The sequence below is a fragment of the Halichoerus grypus genome, chromosome 13 (genome assembly GCF_964656455.1).
Source record: "Halichoerus grypus chromosome 13, mHalGry1.hap1.1, whole genome shotgun sequence".
NCBI lineage: Eukaryota > Metazoa > Chordata > Mammalia > Carnivora > Phocidae > Halichoerus > Halichoerus grypus.
In genome coordinates this window covers 15,287,487-15,308,196 of record NC_135724.1, presented here as the reverse complement: position 1 = coordinate 15,308,196, position 20,710 = coordinate 15,287,487, and the positions used below count along the sequence as shown (strand labels likewise).

The following is a 20,710-nucleotide window of genomic DNA, read 5'->3' as shown; positions in this document are numbered from 1 at the left end:
CATTGGTAATCAACAATTAAGGGAAATTGCGCTGCACGAATAATAACAAATGATGCTTGGAAGTCACTGAGACATAGTTTTCCTATCTGAAGAACCAAGCAAAGATATTTATCTTTACCACTTTCCCCATTTGCATTAGAACTATTATTTATGGCAAGTAGAAGATAATGCATTTTAAATATATACAAATCATAAAAAAGATAATAAAATATTTTATGTTGGTGTCATCACTTTTATTCCCTAATTTAGTTATACCTCAAATTGTTAGCAGTTCTTTTGGAATCTGGTATCTAATTTATCAGTCATGAAGCACATTTTCTCAACTGTGAGCATTTTCTAATAGTTGCATTATATTTTGTACATATTAATCTGTGGAAAGAAATTTGAAATGAGAAATAATCAAGTAACCAGATAAAGAACTATCAAAAATAAGGGAATGTTGTTAGGATATTTAACAAAACCATTTCTAGGTTGGTTTTCTTCCAAATATACTTCCTCTATGTGTGTAAATGTATACTATCTTATTCAGATATAGTGTCATTCACAATTCATGAACAAATTTCAGAATGTAATTTTGCTAAATGAGGATTGTCAAGTCATTCTTTTCCTTCTAAGACTAAGAGATTCTTCAATTAATTAATGAAAAGAAATGCTTAAAAGTGATTACTTCCTATGCTAGACAATAAACCTAATCTAAAAGACAACCAGTTATGAACAGCTGAAAAGGTTAGGGCACCAAGAAGAAAGTCAGTAAAAGGCAAGACATATAGTTAAGAGTCATCATGATTTTAGAAGAGAAAATCCTTAGAGTGGATCCAGAACTGAAAATAGAGGGGAAGCATTATCTTGAGAATTCTTGGAGGATTTTTCTGGAACAATTTGCATGTTCAATTTAGGTTCTGAACTGATTCAACCTATTTTTATTATTCAATTTGTAAATATTCTACACCTACCCTGTCTTTATAAGAACAGCCTTCCCGCTCTCAGTAGGATGAACTCAGAGCTAGCAGGTATTTAAATGTATTCCCACTGAAGCATGAATTCCCTTTGCCTGAATAATCTGGAGAAATGGTGTTTTGAAAAACAAATCCTATTATCTAAATATCACAAAAGTTTAAACTTCTTTTATTTTTAAACAACAAAAACTGATATATCCCAAATAAAAGATTGATTAGGCCAAAGTCTTATATATGGGGTTAAGGGCACTGTTTCCATGGCATCATGGTACTCATCATTAATCACACCAAGTCAAGTTCTGCTTAAAAGAAGTACCAAGACCTCTTCTTTACCATAACATGGATATCCTGACTACTGCTTGAATAGAAGGATCCATAATTTAGCATTTCTAAGAGTTTTTGCTATTTCAGAATTCTCATTGTAATGGTACTTATTGCTATTGATTTTGATTTGAATTTATTATGTTCCTGTAGGCAGAGGGTAATGTTCTTGGTGACATAAAAAGGAATCAATCAGGTCTGAATCTTCTGCTAGGTAGTAGTCTGAGATCGGTAATTCTTACATTAATAGATGTGGAAGGGATTACTTGAACATAAGCAAACATAAATCATCATTAAAGTCTCATTAATTTGGTCATACCCATCAGAATTTATCATTATTTGAATGAAATGCATTAATGTTTACTTTTGATGAATAAATTCTTTCTTCCACAGAGTAAATGTATAAATTAAACACTTGAGGGAATATTATGTTTACAAGCCATTTAGACACACTAATTTACATAAATGGTGCACTTAAGAATAGTTAACCCACAAGAATTCTTTTTAGGGGCATCTGGGTGGCTCAATTGGTTGTGCACCAGGCTCTTGATTTGGCTCAGGTCATGATCTCCAGTGTGAGACTGAGCCTCGCAAAGTCTGTTTGTCCCTCTCCCTCTGCTCCTTAACCCACTCATGCTCTCTCTGTAAAATAAATAAAAAATTACATCTTTAAAAAAAATTTTTTTTTAATGGGAAACTTTTTTTTTTTGCTCTGAAAATGCTCAGACTTTTTCAGTATTAAAATAACTACTGCTAATCTTATGATATCCTCTTGAATATGTTTTATTTCAATCTTGTTTTTTACATGGGAAAACATTTTGAACTCAGTAGTTTTGTTATTTGTTATCTTATTGGAGAACAAATACAATCTGAAACAAGGATTTATGCACCAGATTTTACCAGGGAGGTTATCTAAAGGAGAACTGAAGAAACACAGAAAGTGAGATAGTCAGGAGGAAAATTCAGTATCAGAGCAAATTACAAATGGGGACTTAGTTCTTATGGGACCTCCTAAGAAGCAAGCAAGATCCTTCACTGAATTATTTACCCAAAGTATGGGAAACACGAATGCTATCTAATACTTCCCATATCTGATTATTTGAGATCTTCCTTGGGAGCATTCATCCCTTGTACATCTGAGCAGCACATGAATGTAGCCTGAATAAAATTCTCCCCAGATCTTTAGTGAAGATACCTGGTACACAATTGAGGATATACTCTGTCACACTGTCAGGGAGGTGGACCACTCCTCGACCTGTCCCTGGTATCCACAGCTGTAGTCTGAGATTAGATGGAGAAGGTGTAAATAGGGCTGGAAGTCGGTGGTTCATGCTTCCTCATGACTTCCTCATGCTCTACTGTAACTTAGACATCATGGTGGTTGCCTGACACAGCCTTTACAAAAGATTTCATGCGAGAGAATTAGTGAAATAAGCTCTAGTCTCCATTGCTACAGCTAGTCTTCAGATCAGAGTAGGTTTGCCTCATTTTCCTCCACCACTACCAATTCTAGATTTCCCTTACCTTCAGCTAGCACTTAAAACTGTTCGGTATATAAAAAACAAAACAAAGCAAAAACCCCAAAAAACTAGAGATGAGAAGAAACAGGAAAGTGAGATGCAATATCAAGAGAAAAGTCAGGTAATAAAAATTACCCTTGAGGTGACCATGTCATTAAAATGAACAGATAGGAACTTTAAAGGACTGATTATAAATATATTCAAGGTCTTCCAGGAACTTTAAAGGAGTGATTATAAATATATTGAAGGCCTTAAAGAAGGGGGTGGTCATAATTTGTGAACATATAAAGAACCATATCAGGCAAGTTAGAACTATAAAACTGGAAATTTTATAATTGGAATATATAACATCTGAAGTAGGATGTCTATTAGATGGACTTAAGACTGAAGACCTAAGAAAACAAAATAATAGAAATCATTCATCCTGAAGAACCAGAGGGGAAAATATTAAAAATAAACTGAACAGAGGCTAAGTGACCTGTGACATAGTGTCAAGGAGTCAAATGCATGTGTAACTGATGTCTCCGAAGAGAGAGCGTATGGGCCAAAAAATATATTGAAAGGAATATTACCTCCAAATTTCCCAAATTTGGAAATTAAATTACAGATCCAAGAAGTTCAGCAAATACCATATAGTGTAAGCTTCATGACATGTTGTTAGTATTTCTTGTACTAAAAAGTCAATTGTATCTTAAAGGTATTTAAATAACAACATTTAAAAAAGTATTCACTCCTGTAGTTAGCATTTCCAGTGCTCTTCGTTCCTTTGTACCGATCTAGATTGCCATTAGGTATCTCTTTCTTCTTCCTAAAGAACTTTCTTTATATTTTCTAGTGCATGTCTTCTGGTGCTGAAGTCTCTCGGCTTTTATATGCTTAAAATCTTTATTTCACTTATATTCTTGAAAGCTATCTTTGTTGAGTATAGAATTCTAGGGTGACAATTTTTCTCTTTAGTACTTTATAGACCATATGCCACCATCTCCTGGCTTCCACTGCTTCCACTTTCTACTTTAATTCCACTTTCTACTTTAATTCTGATCTCTTTTTCTCTGTGCATTTGTGTTATTTAAAACAACAACAACAACAACAAACTTCTCTTTCTATCCGTTGTCTTAAATAATTTGATTGCAGTGTGATTTGGTATACTTTCCTTCATGTTCCTGTGCTCAGGGACATTGAGCTCCTTGGATATGTAGAATTATAACATCAATTTTTAAGGATACTTAGCTATTATCTCTTCAAATATATTTTCTCTCCCACTATTTGAGTCTCCCAATAACATATACATTAGCCACTTGGGTTTCTCCACATTCCTGTTTATCTTCTCAGCTGAGATGACTGCCATCCTCCTCCTGATTTTCCCTTCTCTGAGTCTAGGTCTGGAAACCTTCTCTGGTTAGTATGTGTTAGCAATCATAGGCTCACCTTCTTTATTTCCCTTTTCTCAGTGATCTCTGTCCTTTGCTACCCAATGTCTAGTGTCTTGAAATACCTGTTTCAATATTTTGTTTGTGTTTTAGTTGTTTCACATGGGATGGTTTAGGTGGTTCCTCTTAGTCCATCTTAGCTGGAAGATGTACTCCTCTTGTCAGTTTTTTTAACTTTAGCCTTTCTTTTTCTTTTTTCTTTTCCTTTTTTTTTTGATGGTGAAAAGAACTTTTATTTACCATGGAAGAAATAGAAAACCTGAACAGACCTATAGCCACTAAGGAAATTAAAGCAGTAATCAAAAATCTCCCAACAAACAAAAGCCCAGGGCCAGATGACTTCCCAGGGGAATTCTACCAAACATTTAAAGAAGAATTAATACCTATTCTTCTGAAACTGTTCCAAAAAATAAAAATGGAAGGAAAACTTTCAAATTCGTTTTATGAGGTCACATTACCTTGATCCCCAAACCAGACAAAGACCCCATCAAAAAGGAGAATTACAGACCAATATCCCTGATGAACATGGATGCGAAAATTCTCACCAAAATACTAGCCAGTAGGATCCAACAGTACATTAAAAGGATTATTCACCACGACCAAGTGGGATTTATTCCTGGGCTGCAAGGTTGATTCAACATCCACAAATCAATCAATGTGATACAATACGTTAATAAAAGAAAGAACAAGAACCAAATGATCCTCTCAACAGATGCAGAAAAAGCATTTGACAAAGTACAGCATCCTTTCTTGATCAAAACTCTTCAGAGTATAGGGATAGAGGGTACATACCTCAATAACATAAAAACCATCTATGAAAAACCCACAGCGAATATCATTCTCAATGGGGAAAAACTGAGAGCTTTCCCCCTAAGGTCAGGAACACGGCAGGGATGTCCCCTATCACCACTGCTATTCAACATAGTATTAGAAGTCCTAGCCACAGCAATCAGACAACAAAAAGAAATAAAAGGCATCTGAATTGGCAAAGAAGAAGTCAAACTCTCACTCTTTGCAGATGATATGATACTTTATGTGGAAAACCCAAAAGACCACCCCAAAACCGCTAGAAGTCATCCAGGAATTCAGTAAAGTGGCAGGATATAAAATCAATGCACAGAAATCAGTGGCATTCTTATACACCAACAACAAGACAGAAGAAAGAGAAATTAAGGAGTCAATCCCATTTACAATTGTGCCCCAAACCATCAGATACCTAGGAAGAAATTTAACCAAAGAGGCAAAGAATCTGTACTCAGAAAACTATAAAATACTCATGAAAGAAATTGAGGAAGACACAAAGAAATGGAAAAACGTTCCATGCTCATGGATTGGAAGAACAAATATTGTGAAGATGTCAATGCTACCTAGAGCCATCTACACATTCAATGCAATCCCCATCAAAATACCATCCACTTTCTTCAAAGAAATGGAACATATAATCCTAAAATTTGTATGGAACCAGAAAAGACCCCGAATAGCCAGAGGAATGTTGAAAAAGAAAAGCAAAGCTGGTGGCATCACAATTCCGGACTTCAAGCTCTATTACAAAGCTGTCATCATCAAGACAGTATGGTACTGGCACAAAAACAGACACACAGATCAATGGAACAGAACAGAGAACCCAGAAATGGACCCTCAACTCTATGGTCAACTCATCTTCAACAAAGCAGGAAAGAATGTCCAATGGAAAAAAGACAGTGTCTTCAACAAATGGTGTTGGGAAAATTGGACAGCCACACGCAGAAGAATGAAACTGGACCATTTCCTTACACCACACACAAAAATAGACTCAAAATGGTTGAAAGACCTCAATGTGAGACAGGAGTCCATCAAAATCCTAAAGGAGAACACAGGCAGCAACCTCTTCGACCTCAGCTGCAGCAACTTCTTCCTAGAAACATCGCCAAAGGCAAGGGAAGCAAGTGCAAAAATGAACTACTGGGACTTCATCAAGATAACTTTAGCCTTTCTAGTGGGCGTGAAAGGCTATCTCATTATAAGCTTAATGTATATTTTCCTAATTATCTAATGATATTCAACATTTTTTATTGGCCATTTCTATATTATCCTTTGTGAAATATCTATTTTTGTCCCGTCTCATTTTAAATGGCAGCTCTTGGATTAGAGTGCATATCTATATTGCAATGGATGTAGAGTTCATATTTTACTGCTCTCCAAGAAGATAAGCACCTTTGCAACAATATAATTTCATTTATTACCCAACTGTTAATCCTAATGTCACATATTTTACATCTATACATGTTATAAACCTCAAAATGTGGTGTTATATGTTTCACATGAAAAATATAGTTATCTCTTTTCAAAGAGTTTAAAGAAGAAAAAATAGTATATTTACTTACATATTCAACATTTTGATGCTTTTAAATCCTTCTTGCAGATATAAATGTATTTTAGGAATCATTTTCTTTCATTCTGAAAAATCTTCCATTAGTATTTTAATGGAATTCTATGATGAATTCTGTCAACTTTTAATTATTTGAAAATGTCTTTAATTTACCCTCGTTTTTGAAAGACATTTTCATTAGCTATAGAATTGTGGTTTGACAACTTTTTCTTTTAGCAGTGAATCCAAATGAAGAAGAAAAAAAGTACCAAAGAAAATTAGGTAAGACATAAAACAAATAGCAAGATGTACATTTAAACTCAACCATACTGATGGGGCGCCTGGGTGGCTCAGTCATTAAGTGTCTGCCTTCGGCTCAGGTCATGATCCCGGGGTCCTGGGACCGAGCCCCGCATTGGGGTCCCTGCTCCGCAGGAAGCCTGCTTCTCCCTCTCCCACTCCCACTGCCCCTGCTTGTGTTCCCTCTCTCACTGTGTCTCTCTCTGTCAAATAAATAAATAAAATCTTAAACTAAAAAATAAAATAAACTCAACCATACTGATAATCACATTAAATGTAAATTGCCTCAACACTCCAATTTAAAAGGTAGAGATTTTCAGATTGGATAAAAATTCAGCTAAAGTCTCTCTTCAAGAAACCCACTTTAAATATGAAACATAAATATATTAAAGATCGAGTAATAGGAAAAGATATAGCATGATAACACAAATCAAAAGAAACCTGAAATAACTGTATTAATACCAGCCAATGTAGATTTTAGCCAATTATTAAAAGGAATTAAGAGGGTTATTTCATAATTATAAAAGGGTAAATTTACCAGGTAAATATAACAATGATAAACATTTATACATCTAATAACAGAATTACAAAATTCAAGAAGAGACAGCTGATAGATTCCAATACCCCCTTTTCAATAACTGATAGGACAATTAGACAAAATCAGTTAGGATAAAGACCATACAGCACTGACTAGTAACGTGTCCTAACTGACATTTATAGAACACTTTGCTCAAAGACAGCAGAATGCACATTCTTCTCAAGTGCACATGAAATGTTTACAAAGATTTACCATAATCTGGGTGTAAAACAAGACTCAATAAACTTAAATTGATTCAAATGATACGGAGTATGTTTCTGTTCAAATGGAATTAAGTTAGAAATCAATTGTATAAAGATATGTAGAAAATAATCAAATATTTGGAAGCTAAGTAGCACACTTCAAGTAAGCCATGGTTCAAAGAAGAAATCAAAAGGGAAATTTGAAACTTTTAAATTGGACAAAAATGAAACACTACATATCAAAATTTGTGGGATGCCACTAGTCAGAGAGGAATTAAAAACACAAAATGCTTATATTCAAAAGAAGAAAAATTTCAAATCAATAACCTCTACTTCTGCCTTAATATAATAGGGGAAAAAGTAGAGCAAAGAAAACCTAGAGTAAGTAGAATAAAAGAATACATATTACCATGGAAATCAATAAAATAGGAAACATAAAAACAATTGAGAAAATTGATGAAATAACAAGGTTGTTCATTGAAAATACCAGTTCAATTAAGAAACCTCTAATTGGGCTCATCAGGAAAAAAAGAACAGGAGAGCAAACACAAATCAGCAATATTGGGATTGGAAGAGGTGACATCACTACAAATTCTACAGATACCAAAAGAATTAATAAGGCCATCTTATAAACAACTTTACGAAAAATGGGCAAATTACTTGAAAGGCCGAAAGTACCAAAGTTTGTCTGAAAAGAAATATGGACAGCGTGTCCAGAGTGGGGAAGGAAGGACCTGTAAAACTCTCCTCCTCCATAAAAGCAATGAGAACCCTGGGAAAAATTTTAAAATAAACTTTTTTAGAACTCTAGAAATTAACCAAAACCCGTGACACTCTGACAAATATACGTTAAGGAAATTTGTTGAATTCACTGAATAATTACAAGTCAGACTAACACAAAAAAGAACCTGTATTTGACAATATTCTGCTTATATGTTTATCAGTATGAGTACTAAATAGTATTCCAATGTATTTTTAATCCAGCATGTAATTTATAAGCAAATATTATAGGAAAGATCCTGAGCTCAGCACGAGGGGTAAATGATGGATGCATAATAACCGTGTGTGTGCATGTTCCCACAGACCACATCCACAAGTTTTGTGATCAGAAGTTGGCTACACTGGGGCACCTGGATGGCTCAGTCGGTTAAGTGTCTGCCTTCAGCTCAGGTCATGATCCCAGGGTCCTGGGATCGGGTTCTGGGATCAAGCCCCGCGTCGGGCTCCCTGCTCAGTGGAGAGCCTGCTTCTCCCTCTTCCTCTGCTGCTCCCCCTGTTTGTGCTCTCTCTCTTTCTCACTTACTCTCGCTCTATCTCAAATAAATCAAATCTTAAAAAAAAAAGAAGTTGGCTACATAATAGAAAAAAGGGCTGAAGTGCTAGCTGGAGGTATAATTGTTCATAATTCTAGTACAAAATAAAGTGATTTGAAAGTACTATCATCTTCTTGCAAAGATAAAATTTGAAGTGGACAGTGAAAGACATAAACATTCTGATGTCTCAAATATGAAAGATCAGAAAGAGGGAGGTGGAGGACATATTTTAAACCTGAGAAAACACCATAAACAAATCTCCAAACATTTTTTGAGGCAAATTGTTTTCTATATTTTATTAAATGAGTTGGACAGAATTTTATTTCCATGAATTAAAAATAAGTATTGAATAATAATAACCAGACCACACGTACTATGTGGTTATGAAGAAATATTCTCAGGAATAAATCACAATTCTGGTCTTTCAAGGCACTTACCATCTACATAAACAAGTAAGCAGAAGATTATAATGTTGCTTGCAAATGCTGTCATATGGGGATGAACATGTCATAAATATCTTCTGTAGCCTCACTGGAGGAGTGGGGAGAACATGAGGGAGAAGGGTTCAGGGACTGCCTGAAGAGGCCCAAAGAGTAAATGAGAATTAGCAAGGTGCCTGCCTAAGGGCTGTGAACACAGGATGGAGGCGATGGTCAGGAGGGGTGACAGGTAGTTAACAATGTCTGGAGCAGACTCCAGTGTAAGTTGTGCCTATAGTAAGACAGGAGGCTGTGAGGAATACTCTGGTCAAATTGCTAGGTAGAAGCTAGACATGAGCGGCGGAAGGAACGCCCCCCAGTCAGAGTCCCAAGTCCTTCAAGGGGAATGATAGAGACTTGAGCTGGGGGCAAGAACAGTGATAAATAAGATACACATTAAAAGCCTGGGAGCAAAACATCCTGGCCTGGTGGCTTCAAAGACCTTGGGGCTGACCGATGAGGAGCCCAAGGTGCAGAGCATGCGCTCTCCTTCTTCACCTCTGCCCAGGATAACCCCTAGACTCATTATAATGCATTTGCATTGCGAGTACAGTCCCTCCCCTGCCACCAATGGAGAGAAAGTTTGCCACGATGGCTCCCCCCAAAAACCTCTAGGATCAAAAACTCCTCCTCCCAACCTGTGGGAGGAGATTCCCAAATGTTTGGAAGCAGCTTCCATTAGTGACCACCTCACTATAGGTCACAGCTCCTCCCCAGCCCAGAGAGATGCAATGATATCCAAACAAAACACAACACAGGGGCTTTTTCCACCTTCCAGAACCTGCCTGCTCCCCCACCCTGCGAGTGTGTTTTCGCTTTTCTAAACTGCTTTGTGCTTGCTACTTTCTCTCTGCCTGTCTCTATTCGAGCGCAGATCCCCACGTGATTCTTTTCATGGGAAATCCAAGGACCGAGACCTCCATTCACACAAGGCAGACCTTCCCACGGGTAACAAAATCATGTAGGGCCTTTTTAGTAACACTGACTAATGTGTCTTTTTCCTGAAGATCGTGGTGTACCAACAAAAAGTTCGTAAGGAGTAAAGTGGTGGTCAGAATTTGCTTATAATTATCACACTGGTTGTGGTTTGGACAATGGATTAGACAGAGTAAGCCCAGAGGTGGAGAGGTCATTCATTTGGAAAACTGCAAATATCAAAGAGCCAGAGGATAGTATCCTTTCCCAAGGGAGTGACCAGAGAGAGAGAGAGAGAGAGAGAGAGAAGTAAAGGAATGCCAGAGAAAATAAAGTTTAATTAAAGCAAACATAATAACTCCTTTGTATGGGGGATGAGAGGATGGGAGAATGCATGTCCCTTAGGATGCAATCAAAGGCCAATTTTTTCTATTTATTTATTTTTTTTTTGTGATTTTAGGAGGCAGTGAGAATTCGGTATTTCAAGAATTCCTAGAGAAACACTGAAATAGATCATTGTAGCCAAAAGCAAGTTTGAAAGTGATAGTTTTACTTAGACTATGGACACAAAAATCTTCTTAATGCTCATGGAAGTCTACTCTTTGTTTTATACAAAAGGAATGCTACTTTCATGGGCAAAATCAGCTGCAAAAGTTGTTAAAAGACATGGTTCATGATTCCAAAGGGTTTTTCTTTTTCTGTTACAATATATGTATCTTCCAAAGTGCTTTTGCCCATTATAGATCTGATTCCTTATCAGTAAACAGTAGCCAAACCAAAAAACTCTCGTGAATATTACATGAGACATGTTTGTAAGACATCAACTTTCACCTGTCAATAAAGGAGGCTGCTCTAAATTGGCAATTATTTTAAAAATTTCTACTAAAGAACTAGTTAGACAAGCCACTGTCCAGTAGAAACATAATGTCAGCCAAATATTTAATTTTAAATTTTCTAGTAGCCACATTAAAAACTAAGAAGAACCCAGAGAAATTAATTTTAGCAATATATTTAATTTAACTCAATATATCCAAAATACTATCACTTCAACCTATAATCAACATTCAAATCATTAATTTGATATTTTACATTCTTGGTTTTTTCCATTAAGCTTTGAAACTTAGTGTGTATTTTATTCTTACCGAACATCTTAATTCACACTAGCCACATTGCATGCTCTCAACAGCCCTGTGTGTGATTGGTAGCTAATAATGCATAGTGTGGACTTAGACACTGAGGAGCATTAGCATTACCTTGTCCTGTAGCAAGGGCAATGTCAGTATGGTCCTCAACATGTTCAGTTTTCTGTCCTTCTTGGTTTTGTCATACCTCTTCTCTTTTCTTTCTCTAGTCCTGCCCACTGAGGTCACAAGTCATACCACAATCCTTCTTGAGCAGCTACCATATGCCAGACAGTGCTCTAGTCACTAAAGAAATAACAAAAAATACAAGTTAGTTCTCTGCCACCATCATGCTTATATTTTACTGGTCATATTGCTTTAGTTCTGCATCGGTTTGGGTCACTTCTGCCTTACCTGATCAAACAGATTCCCCTGGGGCTAACCTTAACCTGGAATCATAAAAGAAAGGAATACTATGAAGAAGACTTGCAACGGTGTTCATTTGGCATAGTACAAATCCACCCTAATGTCTAAAGATTCACCATATCTTCCTTACACACATTTACAGTTGACTTTCCTCTATTTTATCCTATCTGTGGTCAAGAAAACTTTTAAATATTGGATGTCTGAAAAGAATGTCAAAAAGCACTTTGAAAAAACAAGATGTGTATGTACTGTTTGCCTGTTTCTATAATCCTGAACATGCCCAAGAGTACTGCAAAGAGTAATAGGACTTCATTCAAACCGAGACACAGAAAAGGAGGTGTTCCACATAAGGAAACAATCCAGATATATCGAGGTTACCCCATTAACTCATAAGAATTAATCATTGTTTAATGAGGGTGTCATTATTTCAGTAGTCACTTCTGGGCTACAGTCGTTGATGCCCCCAGGGGATCATCTAGTCATTTTCCCTTACCAATCGATAATGATAAAGGACATCTGAAATAAAGTCAAGGTGGGTGAAATTATTCAATTAAAAATTATTTCTACACAGCTGCTTAGAAACTCATTGAAAAGACGAACAGCAAATAAGTGGTATGTAAGCTGGCCAAGAAGTACTTATAACATCCCAGGAAATGGCACATTGGCTGATCTCAGCTTTTCTACAATACATGAACATCTAAAAACAGGAGCTAAGCACGTATAATTAAACTTACAATTTTACTATTCATTGCAGATTGGTTACTTAATATGCATTTTAATGATCTCAATGCTACTTTTAACAATTACTTTCTTTTCGTTCCATCGGTAATAAACAGTCATCTACAATTTTGGCTGCCATCATTAAGTCAGCTTCTATGAACTCTCCCTTACTTACCTTCAGTGTAAATTTCCTGTAGTCAGGGAAATTCGATTACTAAAATGTTGGGGAAAATTAAGTGGGTTCATTAATGGACCTCTAGTGACAGGGCAAAGGAGTTGTTTTTTTGTTTGTTTGTTTTGTTTTGTTTTGTGTGTTTTTATGATGGACTCTGTGACACATATCTGGGTTGTTCAGAAATATATTTTACTTAATTTGTTTTCTCTTTGTGTATTCTGAAGACTTTACCCTACCAGATAAATTACTTCTGGATAAATTAGGAGTTAGTTAATTAACTAATTAACTTATTTAAAGATTTTATTTTTAAGTAATCTCTACACCTAACATGGGGCTCAAACTCACAACCCCGAAGATCCAGAGTTGCATGCTCTCTCTACCAATGAAGCCAGCCAGGCACCCCAGGAGTTAGTTGATTTATATATATGGAATTTATGTGTAATTATATAAAATGTCACCAGTAATTTTGCTGTCTTGGTTTCTGTCATTAACTGCAACAATTTCAAATCCATTTATCACCAATTGTTAGAAAAGAGTTATTTGGAAAAAAACTTCTATAATAGCACTGACAAAACACTATGGGGGATAACTTCTGATTCAGTGTTTAATTTCTTAGATTTTCCTATTTAATTTTTCCCAAAGTGGATACCATTTTTCCCCCATTTACAAACTGATATGTGATGAAATATTATTAAAGTTATTTCCTAAGACTGCAGGAAACACTTTGATTTAAGTCACCTGTTTGAAAGGGATACATTAATGACCTAAACAAGTATTTTTGATGTTTCTAACCACTGATGACACTATTTTATGGAATTAATATAGTGTTGATAACATTTCTTCTCCTGAATCCTGAGAAAGAGGGCACGAGTTTCACTCGTTTAATTATTCTCACCTTTTATTTACGTAAAGTCATGTCTTTATGATCCTGATTACAACCAACCATAGGATTTTAGTTATAAAAGAAGTGTTTATTGAGCATTTCTGTTATGCTTGTCACTACACATAAAATATCTTAAGTCTTCCCAACAAGTAAACAAAGTAAGTGCTACCAGCCCCCTTTTTATCTACAAAGAAACAAAGCTTCAAAAAATTAAGTCACCTTCCCTAGGTCATACAGCTCCATGAGTCAGAGCTAGACATTGAATCTAGTTCACTTTGAATCTAGACTCCGTGCTCTTGCTTCTATAGTATATTGATTTTTTTTTTTTTGGAAAGAAAAAAAGCTTGTCTAAAAGGACATAATCCATATGTTTTATACAGATGCATACCTATATCCAAATACCACGTAAGTGGGAATGCCTATTATGCAAAAGAGACATAATAATTGTTTGACCTATATCACAAGGGTTTTGTGAAGCTAGCATATGTAATCTGTTTTGTACCTTGTAAAAAAATCATATAAATAAGACTTTAAAACACTTTAGGAAACTGTAAGTAAATGCAAGTTTCAAAGTTATTTATTAGTAAAAGGCAGAATAAACTGACGGAAAAGAATACAGACCCTTACTATATTTGTGACTTCCTAGTTAAAAAGAAATAAAGGGGAAAAGCTGAAATTTAGCATTTTTATGACACATAGATGTTTGGAATAAATATATTTGTACAAAAAAGAAAGTTTATTAGATATCAGATGATTCCAAAATGTCAAAGAGTTATTTAATCTATGGGACCCATTTATAGGATGAATTACATACATGTAGTATCTTCTCATAGCACAGGTCCATTATACAAATTTGGGTGCATACAACTTTTTCTCCAGTTCTTTAATACTTTGCCATTCAATTGATAACACCTACAACTGAGAGTCATATATTTTGTTGATCTCTCCAAACAGATAAATTCATAACTATTAATTTCTTTGTATTTCCTCCCCTTCACTCTCGAAGTCATCCATTTTCATTTTCATTCATTCTTTCTAGGGATATCAGAATATTTTAAATTGTTGCTACATCTGCTCAAAGTATCAGGATAAAGACAAAAGTGTCATAGAAGTCCTTGGATTTTCCAAAACCTTTTATTGCTTGTTAGGTAGAAACATATTGAATAATACATGCAATTAAAACATACATACATTAACATTTTATTACACATCTAATAGTTGCTAGGAACATGGGAGTTTATGGCCCATTTGATAACACAGACATTTATACCAATAGTCAAGGTATAGTGTGGCACTTTATGTGTCAAAGTTTAAGAGAACAATGTACAACTTTGGACAGATTATTTAAAGTGTTGGGATTGAAGAAGAAAAGATGGCCAAGGGGACAGACTTCGAAGAAGAAGTTGGGGCCCATGTGAAAAAGCAGCTGAGGGGGTGCCAGTCCAGCAATGGTCAATGGCAATCAAGCAAGGCAGTGCCTAGGAAGGGTCAGAGATTGGTTATATACATGTGATTGAGTATATTAGCACACATATTGAGGATAACAAGAGCCAGGTTTCTTAAGTTGAAGAAGGTATAATAAACTTTGATGTGTTGGATTGGAATTGGAAGAATCATTGAAAACTAACAGTTATCAATATGTAATATATTGATATACTATATATATAGTATGTATATATGTAAAATATATTTGTATGAATTTGTATATATGTATGTGTGTGTTTGTGTGTATTTTTTTCTTGGCTTTGTTCATTGAGAGAATTTGAGAATAGCAACACCCCAGTAACAATGAGCACATGTAGCATCAAGGTCTTCATTTCTAAATACCATTCTCTATGAGAAGGAAACAAGGCTCCTCAGAGAGATGACTGAGTCTTGGGGTAGGTAGGCAAAGTAGATGATGAACCTAAAACACGTTATTATGGCAAATAGTAGGGAAATGCTCAAAAGCCGATGGAAATCTGTTGAAAAGAACAGAACTCAGCTTGAATGAACTCTCACTTGCCAAAATCTGAGATAATTTGAGCATGAAAATAAATAATAATGATGATGGATTTTATTACAGTAGGTTTTAGCAATATTTAGTAATCTATGACATTATATTGATACAAAGAGATAAAGGAATGAGTGAATAAGATAAAACTCTTTCTTATATTGGTAAATAATAAATGTAGAAAGATTGAGATAGTTATAAAAATCACCACCTAGTAGCCATCTTAATAATAAAAATTTCAGGCAAGGTTCTTCGATGAACTATTTATTGGGTGAACTTTGATGAGCTAGTAGGTGAAATCAGGATATCTCACAGAGTAAGATATTTACAAGTGCCAAGTATCTCCACATACTTATTAGTTACACATGGAAAAAGATAAATTTTACAGTAAAGAAACTGGCAGATACCACCTTATTTAACTGCTTAAAGTTATCATCAACAGCAATGGAACACAATGAAATCCCTACATCTACAAAGGGGCATAAGAAGAAGAGTACGAAGTCATTCTGGGATATCCCTACCAAAAGTGCTAAGCCTGAATCTAACCATGAGGAAACCAGACAAAACCAAACTGAGGGTCATTCTACAGAATAATCGATCTATAACCTTCAACATAGTAAGATCATAGAGGCCAAGAAAGGACTAAGGGACTGTTCTAGAGGTGAGCAAATAAGTAAATACCTTGAGGATAGTGAGAACCAAATTTCTCAAGTTGAGAAGTCATTTACAAATTGGAAAAAGGGGGAAAGCTAGAATGAGTTTTTAATTGGAATTGGTGGTGTTGATCCATATGTGGAGTCATAGTTTTGAACAGAAGGATAGATGGATAGATTGAGAAATAGAAAGGTGATAGATGGATGGATAGATACACAGATAAATCAACAGATAGATACAGAGATCAATAGACCTATTGATAGATAGACAGACACATACATACATACATGCATACATGTTGAAGAAGTCGAATAAGACATAACAGCTAAGTGCAATGCATGATCCTGGATTGGATCATTTTGCAAAAATAGACATAACTGGACAATTGGCAAAACTTGAATGGAGTATCTGGATGAAAGGAATAAGGATTTTCTGAAAAATTGTAACTATTTCAAAATAAAAAGTTTTTAAACATTTTAAGAAATTTTATACAAGATAAAGCAATCATAATACTTTGAATATTATAATTTGGAATAGGCCAATATATCTAAGTTAGTGTGTTTTAAAATATAGTTTTCTATTTTACTATGTAATTACATGTTCTAATTATATAACTAATTCCTGTAAGCATACTTATATAATTAAATGATATAATTACAGAGAGTAATTGCATAATTATTGTAATGACATAATTATAGTAACTACTCAATTGCGAAACATTCAATGCGCAAGTAAAACAACCAAATTAATTGCTTTAATAAACTGTCTCCAAAAAAAGCCATTTTGAATTTTAAATAAAAAGTTTATTTACAGTTCAACCATAGTATATTTTTAAAACTCTAAAATATACCTATAAATTTTAACTGTATTTAGTTTGTATCTTCACTCACCATTTTAAAATTATGGAACTATTCCAGAAAAATATTATAAATTATTACTATTCAATGTTTAAAATTAATTAATTTCCTAAAATTTACTAAACTCTCTAGTCCATTATTTTCTAGCATTTATTGATAAGTATTTGAATGGAAGCATGGAAAATGTTATTGAGAGTAAACAGTTTTGATTTTTTTCTCACTGGTTCTTAAAGAATTCTCCATGTAATCAGAGATTCATAAATATTTTTTATTAGTCTCAGGGCAAATAGGAAATCCATAGTGTATATCCAAAAGTGGATCCAAACTCTCACATTAGATAATTTATTATATAAATCACCAAGATGAATGTTCTCAGGAGATCCCTGGACATGACGTGCTGGTGCTAATTTTTGATTTGGATTAACGTGTGATGATCCAATAATGAGGCTCTTGTTTTACTTCTATTAATATATCACTTGTTTGGTTTGTCAATGCCTCCCCTTACATAGAATTTCCTGAAGTGTTTTGCAGAGTTAGCTTTAGGTCAGCAAATACTAAGTATATCCACAAGGAGCCCAGCTTCCTTTTTTTGATTTTTTTTGTCTTGCAAGTTCGTGCCTTTTTCCCCAACCTTATTACGGATGTCTGTACTATTTTTTTCCTGTAGTATTTATTTTTAGGAAAATAAATACTTCTGTTTGTCATTTCACTTTGATGTTAATTTAGGACATTTGACATAAATTATTTTCTTTTTGAGTCATGAAAGCCTTTGATTATTAGTAAGGAACTGGGTGGAACAATCAGCAAATTTTATCTGTGAGAGAAATGGTATGATAGAAAAAAAGAACTCTGGTATTCTTGACATCACAGCACATAAGCACCTGTCTTCTCCCAGCATTTGTATTTTGACACTAAAAAAATCATGGCGCCCACACATGTGTCTGTGGTATTGAGAGCCTTTTAGCTTCCATAAGATGAGAGAGTAGTAAGCTCTACTTTCAACACCTGAAAGAATATTTTTCCCACATAGATCTGTGATATTGGGGTTATTTAAACTTTCTCTTAAAGATTATCATGATTAAAATTGTAATTCAAGGGGCGCCTGGGTGGCTCAGTCGGTTAGGCGTCTGCCTTCGGCTCAGGTCGTGATCCCAGAGTCCTGGGATCGAGCCTCGCATGGGGCTCCCTGCTCAGTGGGAAGCCTGCTTCTCCCTCTCCCACTCCCCCTGCTTATGTTCCCTCTCTCACTGTCTCTCTCTCTGTCAAATAAATTAATAAAATCTTTAAAAAAAACCTGTAATTCAAGTTAAATTATTTACTGGAGAAGTTAAATTTTTTGAGATGAAATTCACAATTCATAAAAGTGACCATTTTAAGATTTATTTATTTTAGAGAGAGAGTGTGTGTGCAAGTGGGGAAGGGCAGTGAGAGTGAATCTTTTGAGCAGACTCTCGGCTAAGCATGGAGCCCATTGAGGGGGCTCGAACTCATGACCCATGAGATCATGACCCATGAGATCATGACCGAGCTGAAACCAAGAGCCGAATGCTCAACCGACTGAGCCCCCCAGGTGCCCCAAAAGTGACCATTTTCAAGTGAACAATTCAGTGGCACTTCTATTTCTAAAACATTTTCATCACCCCAAAAGAAAACCAGGTTTTCTTGACCAGAATACAATTTTCCTATATTATGAGATGCGGGTAAACCCTCATATCCTTTGTGGGTATAAGTCCTCCTTCTACACTGTTTCTGTCTGATCCTACTGCTCTACTTTAAGAGGCCCAACATGGACCAAGTCCACTAAGAGTCTCCCAATCCATCTTCATCCTTGTTGTAATCCACAGAAATTCCTCCAGCGTTCTAGGACACCATTGTATGATGTCATTATATCCTAGTTCTGTTGAGTTTTAGATCATGTGTAAACCCAGCTAACTGATAATTCAAACTGATCTAAGAAGTTAGGTGATTTCTCCTAAATTGTGATCTCCAGGTAACTTGTCTGACTTTAAAATGCAGATTTGGATTATTAACTTAAAATGCAGGTCCCTGGCTTCACCTCAGATCAGCTGAATCACAATATCCATGTATGGCCACAAGAACCATACTTTCAAAATAAAAATAAACCCCACATGACTTTTAAATGCAAAACAGATTAAAAGCATTTATTTAGATGAGATAACTTTATAATATGTGTTGCCTAATGAAGCCCACGTAAATGTATTTGCCAAAGGTATTCGGTGAAGGAAATTGTTCTGAAGATTCTAGAATCCTCTTTCCCATAAAAAGACAATCACCATCATGATCTTCAGGAAAAAAAAAATTAGTTTGCAAGGTGAAAAACAATGTAATAGAGATATTAAGAGTATGTTCTTGGGCATCTGGGTGGCTCAGTCGTTAGGTGTCTGCCTTGGGCTCAGGTCATGATCCCAGGGTCCTGGGATCGAGCCCCACATCGGGCTCCCTGCTCGGCAGGAAGCCTGTTTCTCCCTCTCCCACTCCCCCTGCTTGTGTTCCCTCTCTCTCGCTGTGTCTCTCTCTGTCAAATAAATAAATAAAATCTTAAAAAAAAAAAAAAGAGTATGCTCTTAACTCTACTAAAAGTACTAAGTAACCATAGGGTTGGGATCATGTAGCAGCTTTCTGGGTTTCTAGTATATCATGTATATTATTGAATGAACACATAATCTATTAATACTATTGTGCCAGTTTTCATCATATAAGCCCCAAAGAAAATATTCTAGTTGACATTTTCTTCCATGCCATAGCATTGTTTGGTATTTAGAAAAAGAATGGATAAAACCTGCCAACTTGCATCTTGAAAATAAATTTCAAAACAAAATAAGCAATCATGTCAATGAGGCTTTTAATAACTGCTCATGATACAACAGAGCATTTTAAATTATCATGAAGTAAGCACTTCATTTACATTCAACTAGGCATGGATTGTATACTAATTAAACCATCACAGGGAGGGATATATCATCATGTGTTAAAAATACACAGACAGATAGTTCTTAATTGGAATTCTTGCTTTAAAAAGAGGAATAAAGATTGTGTTTCAATTTTAAATGGTTTCATCAAGATGTGTGCTATAGATTTAAGAGACAAGGCTTTATATCAGGGCTTGACAAACCACCACCAAATCCATTCTACTACCTGTTTTTATATATAAAGTTTTATTGGAACACATCCACATCCATTCCTTTACTCATTGTCTGTGGCTGCTTTTACACCATGAGGGCACAGTTGAGTAGTTGTGACAAAAACGGTATGACCTGCCAAGTCTCAAGTAATTACTATCTGGTCCTTTATAGAAAAAGTTTGCTGACCCCTACTTTAGATGGATTCAGACCTCATTCTGTGATAGCTTGTGAGCTCTCAGATCATTTATTAAGTCTTATTTTTCTACTAACCAAAATGGGAATGGAATGATCTAAGGTTTATAAAGTTCCCAGCTTTGTTTTAACTTAAGTAGGAAGGACCCTAAATGTAGATCTGTAAAGACCTATCTTCAAACTGG

The 20,710-nt window shown here is 35.3% G+C and overlaps 1 long non-coding RNA gene across 1 annotated transcript in view; it reads right to left on the bottom strand.

Annotated features, from left to right (window-relative positions):
• The window catches only part of LOC118530346 (uncharacterized), a 244,288-nt gene that overhangs the window by 26,864 nt on the left and 196,714 nt on the right, over nt 1-20,710 (bottom strand). The window contains exon 2 of the long non-coding RNA XR_013443142.1: nt 11,615-11,788. This is a non-coding gene — a long non-coding RNA (uncharacterized LOC118530346). The remainder of the gene's footprint in view (nt 1-11,614; nt 11,789-20,710) is intronic.